Below are 19,153 nucleotides of genomic sequence, written 5' to 3' on the forward strand. Positions count from 1 at the left end.
ATCACTTTAGGTAGAATTAATATTTTACCAATATTTAGTGTTCCAATACATGAACACAGAATATCCTTCCATTTATTTGGGTTTTCTTTGATTTCTTTTGGTAATGTTTTCTAGTTTTCCATGTACAGGTCCTCTTTATCCTTGGTTAAATTCATTCCTGGATATTTGATTCTTTTAGTAGCTATTGTGAATGGAATATTTTTCTTGAATTCCTCTTGAGATGGTTCATTACTAGTGTATAGAAACACTACTGATTTTGCATGTTGATCTTATACCGTCCCACCTTGCTGACCTTGTTTATCACTGTTTGTAGCTTTGTTGTGGATTTTCAGCATTTTCTATACATAGGATCATGTCATCTGCAAATAAGGTAAGTTTTCTTCCCTTCCAATTTGGATGCCTTTGATTTCTTATTCTTGCCTAATTGCTCTGGGTAGAACTTCCAAAATAATGTTGAATAACAGTGGTGACGGTGGGTGTCCATATCTTGTTCCTGATCTTAGAGGGAAAGCTTTCTGTCTTTTACCTTTGAGTATAAAGTTAGCTGTGGGTTTTTCCTGTATGCTCTTTTATTCCTATTTTTCTAATATTTTTTCTAATCAAGTGTTGTTGGATTTTGCCAAATGCCTTTTCTTTGTCAATTGAGATATCATGTGGTTTTGTCCTTTGTTTTATCAATATAGTGTATTGCATTCACATTGATTTGCTTATGATGAATGACCCTTGCACACCTGGGATAAAATTCAGTTTATCATGGCATATAAGTCCTTTAATATGCTGTTCAGTTCAGTTTGCTAGAATTTTATTGACAAGTTTTGCAAATATATTCATAAGGGAAATTGGTCTGTAATTTTCTTTTCTTGTGATATCTTCATTTGTCTTTTTATTAGGATGATATTGGCCTCACACAATGAGTTAGGAAATGTTCCCTCCTCTCCAGTCTTTTGGAAAAGTTTGAGGAGAATTGATGTCAATTCTTCTCGGAATATTTGGTAAAATTCACAGCTGAAACCATCTGGTCCTGGGCGTTTCTTTGTTGGAAGGTTTTTTGATTGCTGATTCAATCTCTTATTTTCGGTCCACTGAGATTTTCTGTTTCTTCCTGAATCAGTGTAGGTAAACTGTGTGTTTCTAGGAATTAGTCCATTTTATGTAGGTTATCTGATTTGTTGGTGCACAGTTAGTAATATTCCTCCTTTCATGTGTGATTTTAGTTATTTGTATCCCTTTTTTTTTCATTATATATAAAGGTTTGCCAATTTTATTGATCTCTTCTAAGAATCAACTTTTGTTTTTGTTGATTCTGTTTTATTTTCTATTTCAGTTATCTTCACTGTAATCTTTTAATTTTCTTCCTTCTGCTCACTTTGGATTTAGTTTGTTTTCTTCTATTCAAGTTCCTCTAATTATGAAGTTAGGTACCTGATTTGAGATCTTTATTCTTTTTAATGTTAGCATTTAGGGTTATAAATTTCCCTCTCAGGACTGCCTTTGCTGCATCCCATAAGTCTCGAAATCTTGTGTTTTCATTTTTATTTGACTAAAGATATTTCCTAATTTCCCTTGTAATTTCTTCCTTGTTTTAAGAGTGTGTTGTTTAATTGCCACATTTGTGTGAGAGTTTTCCAGTTTTCCCTCTGTTATTCATTTGTAGCTTAATTCTATTGTGGTCAGAGAAGATACACTGTATGATTTCAGTATTTCAAATTTTATTGAGACTTGTTTTATGACCTAACATATGATCTCTCCTGGAAAATTACCCATGTAATTCTTCTTTAGAGAAGAATGTGTTTTCTTCTGCTGTTGGGTGAAGTGTTCTACCTACATCTGTAAAGTCTAGTTGGTTTATAGTATTGTTCAAATCTTCTATTCTCTTACTGATCTTCTATCTAGGTGTTCTATCCATTATTGAAAGTGGTGAATTGAAGTCTCTTACTTCTCCTACAGGTAGTCTTCCTTCATATATGTTAATATTTGCTTCATGTGTTTTGGCTCTGCCATTAGGAATCTATATATTTATAATTGTTTTACACAAACTGTTCCTATAACACCCCATCCCCTCACCTTTTTGTAGTACTGGTTACAAATTATAACTCCATACATTGTGTGTCCAAGATCATGGATTTATCATTATCTTTTTATGCACTTGCATTTTATTACCTTTAAGGAGCAAAATGTGGATTTACATACCAAAAATTACAATATAATGGTACTGGCATTTATAAATGCTCATATGGTTACCTTTACTGGAGGTCTTTATTTTTTATGCTGCTTTTATCAACTGTCTAGTGTCCTTACCTCTCAGTCTGAAGAAGTCCCTTCAACATTGCTTGTAGGGCAAGTCTAGTGGTGATGAACTCCCTAAGCTTTTGTTATCTGGCAACAACTTAATCTCCCCTCGTTTTTGAAAAACAGTCTCACCGGATATAAAATTCTTGACTGGCAACTGTTTTCTTCCAGTAATTTAAATATTTTGTCCCACTGCCTTCTTGCTGCTATGGTTTCTGGTGAGAAATTGCCACTTAATCTTATCGAGACTCCCTTGTACATAACACATCGCTTTTCTCTTGCAGTTTTCAGAACTCTCTCCTTGTACTTGGCATTTGACAGTTTAACAAGTATGGTTCTGGGCATGATTCTCCTTGAGTTTATCCTGTTTGGGGTTTGCTGGGTTTCTTGAATGTGTTCATTCATGTCTTTTGTTAAATTTGGGGTATTTTCTGCCATTATTTCTTTGAATATTCTTTCTGTTCCTTTCTCTCTTTCTTCTCCTTCTAGAGCTCCCATAATGCATCGATCCTTACCCTTGATGCCATCCCATAGGTCTCTTGAATTCTGTTCATTTTTTTTTTCATTCTTTTTTTCTTTCTGCTACTCAGCCAGAATAGTTTCAGTTGTCTTCAAGTTCACTGATTTTTGCTTTGGCCAGCTTTAAACTGCTGTTGAAATCTTTTACAGAGTTTTTCATTTTGGTTATTCTGATCTTCAACTCCAGTATTTCTGTTTAGTTCCTTTAAAAAACTATCTTTTTATTGAGATTTTCATATTATTCATTCTTTGTTTTCTTGATGACCTTTTGTTCTTTCACTGTGTTTTCCTCATCTCCTGGAGGACACTGAAGATCATTTTAAAAAATCTTTGTCCCATATGTCTAAAGTATGGTCTTCTTTGTTGATGATTTCTGAACGTTTATTTTGTTCTTTTGGATGGGCCATCATTCCTTGTTTCTTTCTTTGTCCTGTAATCTTTTGTTGCACATGTATATTTTAGTATTTTAATGTGCTAACCTGGGATTTAGTTTCTGAGCTGTTTGTTCTTTAAGTTTGCATCAAGCTAGTGATATGACAGAGATTTGCTTGAGTGCCAGGAACTAACAAAAACAAACAAACCAATGCATAAAATACCTTTGCCTTTGCAAATTGTCTCTGTGTTGGTTGGTGCTCTCTGTCAATTAGCCCTCCTGTGAAGATCTGCCCAAGTTGAAAAGTGAAGTGCAAAGTTCTCTCCATCTTTTCTGATCTGGCCTTTAATCCTTGGCTTGTGCTGGCTGGTGGCCTTAGGAATTCCCCATTTACAGATATCTGAATTTTCCCTCCACTCCCTATGAGATGGGACTTACTCTACTCCCTTTGGAATAGGACCAAGGACCCACAATGTGAGTACAGGCTGGCTCCACACAGCACTGGAAAAGGGTGGGGAGGGACCAGCAAGGGCACCATTATTAGCATCTCCTACTATTTTTAAAGTGGTATTTTCTTGATTTGGCATTCACCCAGTTACTCAGCCCTTTAACTGTTTTCTGGAGCTTTGAAGAAGATGGCTTTACCAGTTTTTGCTAGTTATTCAAAGGTTCTATGGGGAAATGGCACCCTGAATGTCTCATGCTGCCATCTTGGCCAACCCTCTGACCATTTTGGACTTTTAATGGAAGAAGATAAGCCATTCATATTTAGTAATGGTTGAAATAGATGATGTTATAACTTCTATCTTTATTATTTATTTCTACTTACTTCTGCTTTACCTTTTTTGAAATTTCTGCTGTTTTGAACAAATAAGTATTTGAAAGTTCTAGTATAGCATTTTATTTCAAAAACATTGACATTTCTATCACTAGTTTAATAATAATATGTATATGTTTCAATTCTTTTGAAATATTTTTAAGAATGATACCACTATTCTCTTCCACAGAATATGCTGATAATACTCAACATAAAACTATCTTTCCCTTTACATTTTGTACTCTAAAAAGTTACAAAGGAAATATTTAGGGTGCCTTTACATAATAATCACCCTAACACCTAAATTTATCTAATATAGTTTGGTTCTTTTAGTTAAGTTCTATTATATTATCCTTATAGTAAATCTGTTCTTCCTCAAAAGTCCCTTTTAAGAACACGGATTACACATTTTAATCCATTTAGATGCATCAATCTTTAACACTTGCTTTCATTTCCTCTCCTTTTTATCTCCACCTTATGGTGTCTGTTATGGTTCATTTGTTATTTTTATTAATACAAAACTAATTTTTTGAAATTTTTTTTGGCAGATATATTAGATAGGAGAAATCAAGGGGCCTACCATAATTTATGTTTCCCCCACCATATATAAGAATTGTTACTAGAATGCAGCTGTCTAGGCAGTAACTACACTTCTTCACCCTCCTTACCACTGTGACAGTTTGTCTAGTTCTCAGCAATAACAAGTGGACAGAAATGATGTTTGCTACTTCTGGGCCAGTGCTTTTAAAAAGCAGGTGTTCTGAACCTTTCTTCTTCTACTGGCTGGATGTGGATGGTAAAAATGAGGCTCTAGGGGAGAGTACAAACACAAGACAAAAGGCTCCTGTGTCTGAGTCACTACCTTAGGAAAAACAATATACCTCTCCCTGCCACACAGACTTCATACTGAGCAAGACACCTACTTCCAATTATTACATGAGTGATGAAAAACTTCTGTGTGTGGTACACTACAGCTTTTTTTTAGCTGATTTGTAATAATAGCTGGCAATACACTAACAAACACATCTACTGTCTAAACCTTGCATACCTTCAAATCTCTCTTTGCTTTGAAAGTTATATATATCCTGGCTAAATGTAAGTTTGTAACTCTCATTTTTCTATAGGTGCTAGTTTACCATATTCCATATCAGCTTTCAGATGAGAACTCTATATGCCTTCATAGATGACTTCTTTTACTCACATAACAGTTTTTTGAGATTTAATTCACATACCATGCAAATCAATCCTTTAAAGTATACAGTTGGCTTTAGTATGTTCACAGAAATATGCAACTATTACACAATTTTAGAACATTTTCAAACCCCATACCCATTGTCAATACTCCTCATTTCCCCCAAACCTACATAGTCCTAGACAACTACTAATATATTTTCTGTCTCTAAAATTTGTTTATTCTAGAATTTAATGTAAGTGAATCATACACTATGTGGTCCTTTGTGACTGGTTTCTTTTACTTAGCATAATGTTATAAGGTTCATCCATGTTGAACATTGCCCAGTATAATTTCTCAGTAATATTCCATTGTTTAGATAAACCATATTTTATTTATAGATTCATCCTTTGATGGGAATTTTTGTTTCCACATTTTGCCTATTGTGAATAGTGCTTCTATGAACTTCATGTATAACTTTTTATGTGGATGTAAGTTTTCATTTCTCTTGAGTATATATCCAGGAGTAGATTTTCTGGATCATATGTTAACTCTATGGTTAACTTTTTGAGGAACTGACAAACTGTTTTCCAAAGTGGCTGCACCATTTTACATTCACACCATCAGTGTATGAGGGTTCCAATTTCTCCACATCCTCTCCAACACTTGTTATTTTCTGTTTTCTTTTCTAAAAAATACATCCTAGAGGGTGTGAAGTGGTACCTCATTGAGGTTTTGATTTGCATTTCCATGAAGATTGGTAAGCTCCTTTTGCTTGGCAGCTTGGAAATTTTTTCTTAATTTCTTTGAGTTCAGAATTTTTTCAGGATATGACAAGGTCTGTCCTAAAACAGATTGAACACTTTCAAGTTTTAGTCTCAGATCTTTCTTAAATATAAAGAAATTCATTTTTCTTTGATGAATTTTATGTTTGGTTTTCCATGTTAAATTTCTGCTCTTCCATAGATTTCTTTTTCTTACTCTGAAACTCTTCTATTCTCATATTAGGACTCCTGGATCTATTCTCAAACTGTCTCATATTTTACCTCATAATATCATTCATTTTAATACTTTTCTCTGTGCTTCAAAGTATTTATTTATTCATTTATTTTTTCATTCATATTTAAAATTCAGTAATAACTTCAGAGTAGCTTATAGCAGAACAACCCATCCATTTGAGAACTAGAAGAACTGGACAACTTTAAAACATCAATTTAAAAGCATCAGAGAACTACCAAGGCAGCATGGACTCAAGGGAATAAGATAAATGAAGGGGAAAAGAGCAGAAAGATGGGTGTAGTATTCATGCCCATTTTTATCCTCAAGACATTTGCTAGTTTTCACACCATGAGTGAAGACGTATCGAGGTTGAACAAGGCTTGTTTCAGTATTACTGAGTTGGGAAACAAAAAATTTAGGTCACAAACTACCAATGATGTGGAGCTCTGTTAAACACATAAAACTTCCAGCTGGATGCTTGACAAGTTCCACACTAGTGTTAGAAATTAACAAAGGCTCACAAAGACTGAGAATTAATTGAGTCAGCTTCATATATAATTGCAATATGATAATCTTGCCTAGGCTGACTGCCTAGCAGAAGCAAAAGTTAATCCTCTGTAAAAGATAGTATTACCCAAAGCATCAAATTGTTTCTAGAGTTTTTATATATAATATCTAGTCTTCCCATAGACAAGACAAAACCAATGAAAAGAAAAAGAAAAAATAGGCAATAGAAACGGATGCACAAAAGAGATGAGAAATTGGAGTTAGCACATACGGATGTTAAAATTGTTGCAATTACAAGATCAAAAACTTTAGCAGAGAACTGAAATCTATACAAAAGGGCTAAGAAATAAATAACCAAAATTATCAACAGAATAGAGGGGGCTAATATCAGATTGTATGCAGCTAAAGAGTGATTGGTAAACTGGTAGATAGTAGAAAATATCCACACTGAAGCACAAAGGAAAAAAGAAAAACCACAGAAAACATGGATAAAGATGCAGGGAACACAGTGAAAATGATTAACCTGTGTAAAAATAGAGTCCTAGAAGGAATGGAATGAGAATAAGGAACAGAAATATACTTGAATAAGATAAGAGTTGAGGATTTTTAAGAACTGAGGAAAATATCAATCCACAAAAATCACCAAGAAAGATGAAAGAAAAAGTTACAGTGAGCCATATCATATTAATACTGCTGAAAATCAAATATAAAACAAAAAATTTTAACAGAAGCCAAAGAGAAAAAAAGGCTCCTTACTTTTAAGGGGAACAACAAGACTGATGACTGACTTCTCAATAGAAATAGCAGAACATAAAAGTCACGCAATAACTTCTTCAAAGTGCTATGTGTGTGTGTGTGTGTGTGTGTGTGTGTGTGTGTGTATAGTAAATATCCTTAAAGATGAAGTAAAATAAAAACACTTTCAGACCTTCCACCCCTACTCCCAAATAAGAAACTGAAAGAAATTGCCACCAGTTGACTAATGTGATAAGAAATACTGATTAAATTTCCATGATCCCTAGGAGGGAAGGTTGGGTTCCATGATCTCCAGAAGAAGAATGAAACTGAATCTACTATAAAGACAGGAGAAAATTTTCAGATTGGAGAAATGCAGAAGCCTGAGAGCAGGTGCAGAGGGGCATATGCTTCTATGAAAAATGAACAATTATATTCCTGACCTGGCATATGCAGATGTCAGCTATGCCACCTAGAAGACTTTTCAAGAGTGGAGTGATGTGACCCCCCCTGAAATTCAGAAAGATTAATGCAGGTGAAGCTGACATTTTGATATCATTTTCATGTGGTGCTCATGGAAACGTCTACTGTTTTGATGGAAAAAGAGGAATTTTAGCCCATGCTTTTGGACCTGGAACTGGTTTTGGAGGAGACACACATTTTGATGAGGATGAATTCTGGATAAAACCTCCAGAGGCATAACTTATTTCTTATTGCTGTTCATGAGATTGGCCATTCCTTGGGTCTTGGCCATTCCAATGATCCAAGGGTCATAATGTTTCCCACCTACAGTTATGTTGACCCCAACACATTTACCCTCACTACTGAGGACATACGTGGCATTCAGTCTCTCTTTGGAGGCCCAGAACAGCCCCATCCCATGCCAGATCCTGATAGTACATAATTGTCTATCTGTGACTCCAATTTTTTAATGCAACTTTATTGAGATATACTCACACACCATATAATCCATCCAAAGTACACAATCAGTGGCTCACAGTATCATCATATAGTTGTGCATTCATCACCACAATCAATTTTCAAACATTTTCTTTACTCCAAATAAAGAAAAAATATTTAAAAAATTTAAAAAGAAATAAAAAAATCATCCCATACCCCGTAACCCCCCCCATTATTTATTTATTTTTGTCATTATTTTATTACTCTTCTGCCTGTACACTGGTTAAAGGGAATGCCAGTCACCAGATTTTCACTATCACACAGTGTGACTCCAATTTGAGGTTCGATGCTGTCACTACAATTGGAAATAAAATCTTTTTCTTTAAAGACAGGTCCTTCTGGTGGAAACATGCTGAGACACCTAAGATCAGTGCTAGTTTAATTTCTAACTTATGGCCAATTTTGCCATCTGGTATTCAAGCTGCTTATGAAATTGGAGCAAGAAATGAAGATTTTCTTTTTAAAGATGACAAGTACGGATTAATCAGCAATTTAAGAACACATTCAAAGTATCTCAAGAGCATATATTCTTTGTGTTTCCCTGACTCTGTGGAAAAAAAAAATGATGCAGCCATTTTTAACCCACTTCTCTACAAGACCTACTTCTTTTTGAGGTATTTGAGGTATGGTGAGAAGAGACCATTCATGGACCCTGATTATCCCAAATTTATTACCAAAAAATTCCCACTAATTGGACTCAAAATCGTCGCAGTCTTCTACTCCAAAAGACACTACTGTTTCTTCTGAGGATCTCACCAACTTGAATATAACTTCCTATCCAATCGAGTCACCAGAAGGTTGAAAAGCAATAGCAGATTGGGTTGTTAAGAATTGGGTTGTAATTAATGGTGTTTGTCAATTCACTTCAGTTTAGTAAGTAATTATTGCATGTAAGTTTTTCAATTTCAAAAACCTTTAGGATATGGTGACTTGTCAGTTTTTACTTGACTCTACTATTGAGTTTGCAAATAGAAACATTCAAAGGCCAAGAGAATACCTTTTGGGGAATGATCTGTAAGGCTGAACTGAGAATTATAATTACCTTTTTGGCTTAGCTAAAATAAATAATTTGTATATTTTAATTAAAAATAAAGCAGAATGTACCTAGAACTTTAAAAATGGCAATTATGTAAATAAACTAATAAGTGGTGATAATGTACATTTATTCTGTTGCCTTAATATTATAAGTATTTTTTCTTAAATAAAATCTTTGAAAGGAAGAAAAGGAAATACTGAAAAGAGTTCTTTAGGTAGAAGAGACTTATCCTGGATAGGAACATGGAAATAAGGAAGACATGAAAAGCAATTAAAAGAGTAAATATGTATATAAAATTAATACTGACAGTATTAAATAATAACAATAATAATACCTTATAGCGTTATTTTTCTAGCAAATAGCAAAAAAGATGTGCTGTAGGAGTAAATAATGTAAAGTGTTCTAAGGTCTTTGCATTTTGTCTGGGAAGTGGTAAAAGTATTAATCCATTTTAAAATTGTGATGAGTTAAGAATGTATGTTGCTGTATCTAGGTAACTAATAAAGAATAGTAAGAGAATCCATAATTAATAAGTGAATAGAAAGGAAATGAAGTTTAAAAATACTTGAAAAGAAAGAAGAGAAAAGGCATATAGAAAAAATGGCACAAATGGAAAACAAGTAGGAAGAGGGCAAGTTTATAAATTAATATATTAGTAATTACCATACATTTCATGATGGTAAGAATGTCAGTCAACTAGGAATATATAATTTCAGATGTGTAGGCATCTATTAAAATAGCCTTAGTGTATGTAAAACAAAAACTAACAAAACTAAATTGAGAAATCGTTAAATCAAAAATTATAGCAGATAGCAGAAGACTTTAAGAAAATTTTTTAAAAGATAAGAAAGAACAAATAGGCCAAAAAATCAGTAAGGATATGAAGCATCTGAACAATACAATTATGAAATTTGACCTAATTGATGTAAATAGAACAATAACAAAATACATGTTTTCAAGTACACAAGGAACATTTACAAAGCTGACAAGATGCTAGGCTAGAAGGCAAGCCTCAATCAGTTTTCAAAGCTTGAAATAGTGGAAGTAAGGTAAAGTTTAATAGTGAAAATAGTAGTCAGAAAGCCCCCAAATGTTTGGAAATTAAGCAGTATATTTCTAAATAACTCATGGATTAAGAAGGAACATAATAGAAATTTTTTAAAAATTGAATTAAGTGGTAATTAAAATACAACATACTACAACTTTTTCAATGTAGCAAAAACCATGCATAGAGGGACATGTCTAAACTTAAATATATACATTAGAAAAAACAAAGGCTGAAATCAGTAATTATCTATCTTAAACAATAGACACATTACTCCCAAAAAAAGAAGAAGGTAGAAAATAATACAGGTTAGACCAACAATTAAGAAAATAGAAAACAAATGTGTAATTGGAAGATCAACAAAGCCTGAAGTTGTTTCTTTCAAAAGACAAAATGGTAAGACTGATAATATTATTCATAAAAAAGAGACAAGACACAAATTAGTTTTGGTAAAAGTGTTTGTTACTGTATTTTCTAAAGATATTGCAAACATAATAAAAGAAAATTATAAATATATGCCAATGAATCTGAAAATTTAGATAAAATGCACACATTTCTTAAGAAACACACCTTACCAACGCTAACACAAGAATAAATAGAAAATAAAAATTGCCCTTTACCTGCTAAGGAATTCAATCAGTTATTAAGTAAACTCCCCACAAAGAAAACTCTAAGCCCAGATGGCTTCACTTGTGAATTCCCCCAAACATTTAAGGAAGCAATAAAACCAATATTATAAAAACTCTTCTAGAGAATAGGAAAAAAAGGAACATTTCCTAACTCATTTTATGAGGCAGTTAAAGTTTGAAAGAAAAACCTGATAAGAATATTGCACAAAGGAAAATTACAGGCAAATTTCTCTTATGAAAATAGATGAAAAACTCCTAAACAAAATATTAGCAACCTAAATCCAGCAATACATTATAGGGATAAAACATAAATACATAAACTAAAAGAAATTTCAAATTCAAAATTCAATCATTGTAATTTATCATATTAAGAGAAAAGGGGAGAAAAAATGCAAGCCTTTTTCTTTCATCTTTATCATCTTCATCAATACAGAAAAACATTTTGATAAAATTCAGCATCTACTCTAGCAATCCAGGAATAGAAGGAAACTTCCTTAATAGATGAAGGATATCTCCAAAACACGTACTTCAGACTTCATGGAGATTTATTAAAATATTTCCCCTTTATATAATAAATTTGTAATGGACACAGAGATGCGCAGTCTTGTCACTTCTATTCAACATTGGACTGAAAGTTCTAGTTAATGCAAAAAAGGTGAGAAAAAGAAATAAAAGGCATAAAGTTTGTAGAAGAAGAAATAAAACTGAAGTTTTTGGAGAAAATTATTTTATACATAGTACACCCAAATTGTATATAACCAAACTATTAGAATTAATAAGAGAATTTAACAAGGTTACTGCATATAGTTCAATAAAAAAATAAATAAGTTGTATTTCAGCAACAAATAGAAAGCAAATTTTAAAAATTTACTTATAACAGCCTCAAAATAAACAGCAAACATCTTTGAATAAATCTAATAAAAGATGTATAAGATCTTTAAATTAAAAACTAAAAGCAAACAAATGAGCAAACCAAAAACATTACTGAGAGAAATTAAAGAAGTCCTAAATAAATGGGAAATGTGTACTATCTTCATTAAAAGGAGACATGATTGTAATAATGTTAGTTCTCCCCAAATTAATCTATAGTTTGAATTCAATTCCAATAAAAGTGTTAACTTGTTAATGAAAATTGACATGCTGATTCTAAAATTTGTATGGAAATACAAAGGGCCTATAGTAGTCAAAACTAACTTTAATAAGTACAAAACCAGAAGACTTAGGCTACTAGGTTTCGAGAGCCATTCAAAGCTATAGTGATTAATACTTTGAGCCACTGTTGCAAGACTAGACCAACAGAATAGAAAGAAACAGACTCATACATACACAGTCAACAGATTATGATAAAGGTAACAGGACAATGTGGGAGGGAAAGATAGACATTTCAGTAAATGGTGCTATGTAAGCTGAATATCCATATCAAAAAAAGTGAATCTTAATTCCTGCCACACCATACCCCAAAATCAATTTTAAACAATGTAAATCTAAATATAATGTGCAATTCAGCTAAGCTTTTGGAAACAAACATAGGAGAATATCATGACTTTGGAATAGCTAAAAATATTTCTTCAATGCAATCAGTGCTAATAGAGAAAGTGTACCCGCAAAGGGAAAAATTAAACTAAATTGAACTAAATTTAAATTAGGAGCTTTGATACATCAAAAGACACCAATTAATAAAGTGAAATATTAGGCCAGAAAATAGAACAAAATATTTGCCATCAACTTATTCAAGAATGAACTCAGAATATGTTTTTTAAAAATCCTATGATTAAATAAACAAAAGGTAAAGAGCCAGTAGAAAATGGGCAAAAGAGATGAGCAGAAACTTCATAAAAGAAAATATTCAATGCATAATAAATATATGAAAAGGTGCTGAGCTTACTAGTTCTAAGGGAAATGTTAATTAAAGCTCAGTTACATATCACTACCCTCCCACAAGAATAGCTAAAATGAAAAAGATAGAAAATATCCAGGGAGAGCCAGAATGTGGAGCAACTAGTAGTTTCATGCACTTTGGGTGGATTGCAAATTGGTACAATTCACTTCGGAAAATAATTTTGACATTATATTATATAGCTAAACATTTGCATAATCTATGACCCAGCATTTTCATTTTTACTCAGATATTCTTGCACCTGTGTCAGCAGACATGCACAAGAATATTTATGTCACTTTTGTTCATAAGAGCAACACACACTCACAATGTCTGACAACCAAATGCCTATTGATAGCAGGTGGATTAATAGTGGTATTTTAACATTATGAATATTACACAGGAGTGAATTATCCTCAACAATATGGATGAATCTTAAATTCATAATGTTGAGTGAAAAGAAAGAAGGCTACAAACAAAACGATCCTGCTTTTCTAAAGTCCAAATACCAGAGAAAGTAATCCACATATTGCGTATGTGTGCACATGTGTACATATGTGTCTGTGTGTGTGTGTTTGATTTAGTTTCTTGGTGCTAAAACAAATAGCATACAATGGGTTGGCTTAACAACAGGAATTCATTGGCTCACGGTTTTGAGTCTAGGAGAAGTCCAAAATCAAGGTGTTAGCAAGACAGTGATTCCTCCCTGAAGACAGTGGCGTTCTGGGGTTGGCCACCAGGGATCCTTGCTATTTGGCTTTTCTGTCAGATGGCAGTGCACATGGTGGCATCTTCTCCTTTCTTTTCTGGATTCCTCTGATTGTAGCTTCTGGTTGTTCCCTGTGGCTTCTCCTTTCATGTCTTCCTTTGCTTATGAGGACTTCAGCCATATTTGATGAAGGCTAATCCTCATTCAGTTTGGGCACACCTTAATTAATAATATCTTCAAAAGTCCTATATACACCCACAGGACCAGAAATTGGGATCCAAACATGCCTTTTGTGGGGGACATGATTCAATCCCCAACTGTAGATAGAAAGATAGGTTGATAGATAGATAGAAAGATTTAAATATAGATACAGATAGATAAATATGAAAAATCTATTTTTCTAAAAGGAGAATGATAGAAACCTCAGGATAGTGGTTGTCATGTAAATGTAGTCATAACAAACAAAGCAGATTGAAATTGAAAGTAAACTTAACCATTTGAAAGTGGGGTCCATGCACTACAGTTTGAATGCTCAATGCAATTAATTTGCTTGCTTAATTGCAGCTCTCAATATGACCAATACACAATAACCAGGTCAAGGCACATAAGAAATTTAAAGGTGGAGGATATGAGTCTTAAAGTCCCTCAGGACAGAGCTGCTGGACTACAGACAAGTACCTGTTAATGAGCAAAATCAGGAGGCTCGTCTAATATGACATCAATGGAGGAGCTAAAGCTTCTGGCTGGAGGTACTGGTCTGAGCGCAGGATGTCTGCAAGGGCAGCAGCAATCTTGCAGCAAGGTCATTAGAGCCGGGAGTCAGAGACCTGGGATTGAGCTGCCTCACCCTGACGCTTGTGTGAGCAGCATTTTCACTGAGTTTTTATAAGACGTGCCAATCTGACTGGCACTAAACCAGTCCGTATCATTTCTTTGCACAAATGTCTAAGTTATCGCTCATTAAAAAACATTGTTTCTCAATTTATTTACATTGTATTTGAGATCACCAGGTTTGCAATATTTCAGTGTTTTTCACACTATGTTTACATTCTATTTTGTGGTCACCATATGTGCTGGTTTGTATATTTATGTCCCCCAGAAAAAGCCATATTCTTTAATGCAATCTTGTGGGGACAGACTGCATTAGTGTTCATTAGGTTGCAACCTTCTGATTGAGTGTTTCCGTAGAGATGTGACCCACCCAACTGTGAGTGACACCTTTGATTAGGGTGTGACCTCCTGATTGAATGTTTCCATGGAAATGTGGCTCCGCCCATTCAGGGTGGGTCTTCATTAGTTCACTGGAATCCTATAAAAAGAGCTCACAAATAGAGGGACTTCAGAATAACTAAGAGCGACATTTTGGAAGAGGAGCTGCAGCTAAGAGAGGACAAAATGCCCAAGAACAACATTTTGGAGAACGCCATTTTGAAATGCAACCTGGGAGAAAGCGGATGCCAGCCATGTGCCTTCCCAGCTAACAGAGGTTTTCCGGACACCAATGGCCATCCTTCAGTGAAGGTACCTGTTGTTGATGCCTTACCTTGGACACTTTATGGCCTTAAGACTGTAACTTTATAACCAAATAAACCCTCTTTATAAAAGCCAATCCATTGCTGGTGTTTTGCAAAATGGCAGCATTAGCAAACTGGAACACCATACTTACAAGCTTTGGGAATTCAAGATCATTCATATCATTTCAGTACACAACAGTGGTTTCCTTTGGTGTGAGGGAAAGGAAATGAAATAGGTGAGAAACCTGAGGGTATCTGTAAGTCATTAGTGATAGCCTAGTTCTTTGGCTGGTGATGTTTCATTTTGTGATACACACATAATGGAATGTTACATAACCATCAAAATGAATATATGTATATGTACATAAATACAGTCACACACAGAGAGAAAGAGGGAGACAGAAAGACAGAGACTAATGTTCCTGACATTATGTGAAAAAAGCACTAACTTGAATAATATGTCAGGGTTCACGCTATTTTTTTTTAAAAGACATGCTATGTATATTTATGTTTATGACTTTTTGTGTGCAAGGGAAATAACATATATCAAAATGGTTATCTTTAGATGGTAGAATTTATTTTCTTTGTGCTTGTCTGAGTGTCTAATGGTTCTAAAGTGAACATACAATACAACACAAATTTCTTAAAGAAGTATGTTACCTTTTAGGTATCTAATTCATCATCATAATACTTCTCAGTTTTGAGCAAGACATCTATTTTACTGTAGCCTTGATGCCCTGAAGCAATTACAAAATAGACCATTTTACATTGAATTCTCTGGCAAATCAGCTGACCATCACAATGTTTGAAATAATTATATTAACAATATAAAAATCTAGTTATTAGTGTCATGATGACATAGCCTTAGCAACTTTCATAATTAATATTTCAACAGCTTTAATTCCTTGTACCATTTACAATTTGTTATCTTCTTTTCTAGAAGTGGAGAATAAATACATACTCAGATAGGCCAGGAGAAGTCCTTCTTTTGAGACTCCCTGACTATAAAGAAAATGAAGTTACTTAGGTCAGCACCTAAACCTGTAGCTGTATGTTAACTTAGATTTAAAAATCTGCCACTCTCATCTCACAGAAAGCCAGGTGTGGCAAACATAATCTCTTGCATAAGTCTGTAAAGCAAACCTCATCACTGAGTGTGTCAGAGCCCAGAGATTTATTATAAAGCGGTATATTTTCAAAGAGCAGCACAAAGAGTCTTTTAACACCGAATTTGTCAGAGACCTACTCGACATCAAACAGATGCTTTTTACTTGGAGACTTTGACTCTTAAACTTCAATGTTTCATATGTTAAGTGATTGGAAACTTGGGAACCATGAAGTAATGCTTTTCTCTGATTTGGAAAATTTGACTCTTTAACAATGAAACTTTAGACGCATATTAAGGAATACTTTGAGAAGTGGTATAGTGTTTTCTTTATAGAGAGACTATCATTTGGTCCTGTAATATTATTCTTTCAAGGATAAAAATCCCTAATGTTGATTTCATGTTAGGAAGAGTCATTTTTCTTTTAACTTTCTCTACCCTTTTCCCTTTTACTCACCTGTATTTCTCACTGATTTCTTCTAAAAGTCAAATAAGCACCACATGCCTGAGGCTTTAATAAAAGACCTCTAACATGGGTCATTTGATTTTTTTGCCTTCACAAAGAAATCGCATGCCAGAAAGCTGAATTACTCTCATGCCATATTCTTGAATAAACAAGGTGCCTCTCCTAAGCTGTGGCTGTTGCCAATGTTTATAATTTTGCATACATATTAACCCAGATGCCATGAGCTTGCTATATTGAGCTTTCCTGGTTACCAATCATATTATAAACCACAGAAAGCATGCAAACAGAGAAGCAAAGCCTAGCTCTGGCTTATGGCCTTACTCAGCTTTTGGTCCAGCTGACTCTAACTACATCTTGTGCTGAATCTTAAGAGAAGGAGGTATTGCTTTTGGATTTAAGAAGTATGCAGTGCCCAACATTCCTAATGCCCAAGAGGAACAGCTGGGCCACCCAACATGATCTTAAAGCTGTACCATAAATAAAGAACAAACTAGAATTTTCCAAGGAAAAAAACTTATGAATCTCACTTGACAGATGTTCCTTTATACAATTTTTACATTGCACTTTTTAATTTAAAAAATAAAGCAAAATTCTTTAGTTTGGATTCTTCAGGGGCAAAGAGTGGATTCAAAGTACATTATTGCTGTAATGTACTAGAAACAGCAGCACATTATCTCGAAGTTTGCTTTTGCCTAACAAGTCATTATTAATTCTAAAAAAATAATCTATTGCTGAACATCTACTCTACTGGGAAAAGTATTGGGGGCTTTGTTTATGTAAGTCTAATTTAATATTCAAATAGTCCTGGCAGAGAACTAGTATCCTTATTTTTCAAATGAGAAAACAAGTTCAGAGAAGATAGTATATGCTCACATTCACATCAACAGTAAGGAATGAACCCAGAGTTCTAATTCAGGTCTGCCTCACTTTAATTTTCTGGTTCTTCAACTGTATAGTTTTCCTTTATTTCTTAGAAAATGTAAAGTAGTGTTAAGTCTACTTGTAAGTGAGGCACTTCTCTGTCATAAAGGTCAGTAAATCCATGCTGGAGGGAAAACACAGGACCCATAAGGAAGAGTGTTGATGTTCAGGGAAGTAGTAAATAATATCCCTTTCTTCCCCTCTCACATTCAGAAATATTTCAGAAATCAGACCCAGATGGAGATGAAAATGTCAGCTTTATTGCTGAGAAAGCCAATTGGATAATATGACTTTAGATCTGTTGACAAAAAAGCCTTGCTGCTCCGTTTCAAATCTAGACCTTGGGCCAGTTTGCATACATGAACTAGAGAGTAGGTTTTCTGCCTCTCATTGATGTGGAGCTTGCAGCCATTTAGTGGATCAGTTCTACTCAATTGAAAAGCATGGACCATGGATGTCATCTACCAATCAGATAACTCATTCCTCCTTTGTGGAACAAGTAAGAGGTGGGCAAGAAGCCAGGATTGCTATGCTAGCAGAAGTTTTTCAGAGAACCAGGAGGCAGAGGGAATGAAGGTTGCCTCCTAACATTTTCCAGCATTTTCGTTTCTTAACCGTTAAACCTAAACTAAGCCAGGGGTGTGGCTACACACACCTTCCCTCCACACAAACAGGAGATTCCCTCATGATAGTCTAGCTCTTATATTCATGAACCCCTAACCCTGTTTTGTTTATCCACCTGGGACAAGTTTAGAGTTTGTCACCAGAAGGCACTGAAATGGGTCAAATTTTATACTAGTCAAATTAACCCCAAGCTCAGTTCTTCCCAAGACTGAAAATTCTCTCCTTACTCTATTTCCTATTTGAATTTAGGTTTAGCTGTGTAGTTCAATATAGCTTAACAGAGATAAAGTATAAAACAAAATGACACAATACAGATCCCTCAGTTATAGTGAGTCAACACAGAGATCTCAAGTTTGTTTATAAAATCCCATTCATTATCAAATCTGCAGGGAATAAAGTCAGAATTCCCTTGTTCAAATAAGTTAAAACGAAACATAATGTAAGTTCACAATCATTAAATTCTGAAAATCATACTCCTCAATTTGTCATGCTCACTCCAATGTCTAGGTGGCACTGGGATTCCTTCCGCAGCTGCAGCTGAGAGTGAATGACGTCCCTTGAGGACTCCAGTATTTGAGCAGACCACAACTCCTGAGGTGCTTGTCTTCCCTGATGTTCAGATACTTCCAACTTGTAATTTGATTTCTCCTTTTTAATCTGTATTTCTAAAATGGCAATGTTATACTGAGATGAGCTCTATCTAAAGATTTAAGATAAAAATAAAAACAAATCTATGAAAATACGCCTCTTGAGACCTCTTCATGGTTGCAGATTTGGCTACTGGCTATCGAATTTTAAGCAAAATGAAATCCAACTCTTAGGTTCATTTTATCGTTCCCCACATGTGTCTCAGTTAGA

General features: G+C 34.3%; 1 pseudogene; it reads left to right on the forward strand.

Moving 5' to 3' along the window:
• Positions 1–9,198, forward strand: part of LOC119511454 — a 39,115-nt pseudogene extending 29,917 nt beyond the window's left edge.
• The last annotated feature ends 9,955 nt before the right edge of the window (positions 9,199–19,153 follow it).

The sequence above is a fragment of the Choloepus didactylus genome, chromosome 2 (genome assembly GCF_015220235.1).
Source record: "Choloepus didactylus isolate mChoDid1 chromosome 2, mChoDid1.pri, whole genome shotgun sequence".
NCBI lineage: Eukaryota > Metazoa > Chordata > Mammalia > Pilosa > Megalonychidae > Choloepus > Choloepus didactylus.